Raw genomic sequence first — 3,438 nt, 5'->3', positions numbered from 1 at the left:
ACTACTTCTTCTTCCTTCCTCTCCTCCTCTCTCTCTCTCTCTTCTTCTCTCTCCTCCTCTCTCTCTCTCTCTCTCTATATATATATATATATATATATAATAAATGTAATACAAATTAATTAGTCGGAAATATTTGTTGAAGCAAAAGGAAAATTTGTCAAAGGAATAAATTGAAGTAATTAGTGAAAGAAGAAGGTCATTTCATTTTTTTTTTAAGCTTAGATTTTGCGCCTTAGAATGAGCTAAGTGTGAAAGATCGATTTGAAGAAAATAAATGCAACATCATTGAACGTCGATATATAATTATAATCATATGTATATGTATGTATGTGACCTTCATCATAATAAGAATCTCAACGTTGAGAGGAAGCGGTGATGTCCTACCATCGATAAAGAAAGGATGTGGTTCAAAGACCGCGAACCATTGTAAATATATATTGAAAATTAGGTGACTGTAAGTAACAACCACTACTATACTACCCTATTAATCGGTTCTTTCATTTGTATACTTGAAGTAAAAGAGTTGACATAATAAATTCACTATCGTAAACTTATTTGTCTTCAAGAAAAGTTATTGGAAGTTGAAAAAATCAATATTCCTCTATCATACAAATAACATATTTCATCAGTATACAATTTTTTTCTTCAAAATAAAAATGAAAGAAGTAAATTGAATTGAATTAATTAGTGAAATCTAACTTTCCAATAGTAATTAAATCACAAAAAAAAAGAAAATAAAGTGTAAAAGTTTATTTGAATAAAAAAAACTAATTATCCTAGCTTACATTCTTCTTACCATACTTTCCTCTTTCTCTCTCTCTCTCTCTCTCCCTCTCTCTCTTTTCCATACCTGTCAGGTAAACTGAACCACACAGTACTGATTTTTAGATCAGTCGTCGTGTAATTTGTCCTTCATTCTGCAATCGGTCAACTTAAAGGATCCATTCTATGTTTACCACTTTCCTTCCCATCATTATTACTAAAAAGAGAAAAAGGGAGGAAGGAAGAGAAAGAAAGACAGGAAAAAGGAAAGGAGAGAAAAAGAGAGAAGGATACAGAGAAATATGCGATTGTTGTTAGTTTGGTGAGAAAAGAATGGAAAGTAAACCAATTTGGGAAATGAATTCCTAGAAGAAAAAGAAGGCCATGTCAGTAAATTCTTTTGTAAATTACTGATATATTAATAAATTCCTGGGATTTCTCGGGAAAATATTTCCAGTGTTTTCTTTTCTGAAAATAATGGTAAATTTTTGGAATGATAAAAGCCAAAGAAGAGAATGGGAAAAGATTAGTAATCCTCATAGGATCATACCAAAGGAAAATAACAACACAGCACTTCATTAATAGAGGATCAGTGGACTAGTTTTAAATTCTGCATGACACTTCTTCCACTCTCTCTCTCTCTTTTTCTCCCTTTCTTTCTATTGTTTTCTTAAAGAAATTCATGCATGCATGCATGCATGCATGCATGAATATGAGTGATTCACATGATTACGATTGTATCCAACAAAATATTCCATTCAATATGAAAAATTCAATGAATGGACATCGACTGGTTGATTATATCAGATTGTATCACATGAATGGAAGGAAAGTCTTTGAGGAAATGGATTGCTAGGCCGACCACTTAGTAAATCTTTCTAATTATCCACCGCAACTATTAACAAATATACCTGGTCCATCTGTCTGTCTGTCTATCTGTGTACCTATCTGTGTGTCATATGAATTTAAGAAAGTTACCAAGCGAGCTGTGATTTAAATCATTTAAAATGATCCATAGAAATTCACTGCAATTAACTTTCATGTTCTTCTCTTTACATAGGTAAATAAAAAAGTATCATAAATGATACTTTTTTATTTACCTGATAATTTCTATGAGTCATAACATTGTCCACCTTTGAATTGTCCATTTTTAAAATTGTCCACCTATCACTGTAGTATATTCAAGCTATTGAATGCTTGGTGTAATAAATTTGATGTTGCAATTTTAAATTGATATTTCATTTGTAACAATTTTATGTTATATTTCTATTTAAATATTGGAACAAATTTTTGGATTTAACTACTGCAAGCGATTTATATTTTCTTTTTCTGTTTTGCATAAATATAAAAACCATTCGGTCAAATGCGTTTGACAAAGCTTTTAGTGATGATTTCGGGATAGATCAACACTCGGGGAAAAAGAAAAAACAAACGAATGAATAATTATTATAATTGAAAAAATAATAATTAATTCTCCAATGCTATCATTAGAATAAACAAAATGTTTTGCATATTTTTATCGAATCAAAATTAACCGAAAGTATTTTAATTAAAATTTCATACATATATTTTTCTCTTTTTTTTCCACAAAATTCCTTCTTTTTTTCTTTTATTCTTTACATTAAGTTATTTTTGGCTTATTTAATAATACACCTTACATAAGCATTTTTATCTTATCTTATTATTCCCATCAACTAAAAAGGTTATTCTATCAAATGACCTCTAAAGGATCGATTTTGATGTAATTCTTCTAAACGATTTTTAGCGCTTAAAAGTATACGCATTTATAATTCACCTGCCCATTAATTAATAAATTAATGAAATGTCTAATTACAATAACACAATATACATAACTATATACGGATATACTGTGTAAATTGAGAAAAAAAAGAAAACACAAAAACAAAAGAGGAAATTTGTAATTGAAGGAAGAGTTGGAAAAACGAAAATAAATGATTTTTTGGGTCGTTTCGGGAATGGAATAAAACTAATGCCACACAAATTCCTATTTGTTAACGGTGTCATTGTTATTTTCTAAATGACAAAACTGGAATTGAAAAAGATTTTAAATGTGTGGATTGCTGATGAATGATTAAGGATGAGGAATTACAAAAGTTGTCAATCAATGAGAGTGGAGTGAACAGACTGAGGATAAATAATCTCATTGAAAATTAATTTTTTACAAAAAAAAAAAAGAAATTGTTGAAGATATTTTCAAAAATTCTGTTGGTTTCGATTTGAGAAAATGGATTACTAAATTGTAATCGTAATGAGATTGTTTTTTTTTTTTTTCTGTTCGGGAAATGAATGAATTGAAATAATTTTATGTAATTTAACATTGTTTCTTACCTGCAGGCATTTTTGTCACAATTTCTCAATGTAACATAACAAGTTTCCAATTTTTGCACATAATTTTTAGCAGTGAGAAAATTACGGAAATACAATCCGAAAAATTCGTAATCCTTCAAAAATCTTTCCAAGACTGAATGATATGTTAGCATAAAAATGCCGGTACAAATTTATCACAGAATGATAACTGATTAGCTGAACTAAATTTTTGGGCTCATTTTTGATTTGAATTTCGTGAATTTCATTTTGTTCATAGTAAGAAGTATATCTTGCTGGATTATTCTTTCATTTTTTTTCAATTCACTTCTGTAAAAACAAAATAAAACA

The sequence above is a fragment of the Loa loa genome, assembly GCF_000183805.2.
Source record: "Loa loa unplaced genomic scaffold supercont3.126, whole genome shotgun sequence".
NCBI lineage: Eukaryota > Metazoa > Nematoda > Chromadorea > Rhabditida > Onchocercidae > Loa > Loa loa.
Note: the sequence above shows the minus strand (reverse complement) of the source record.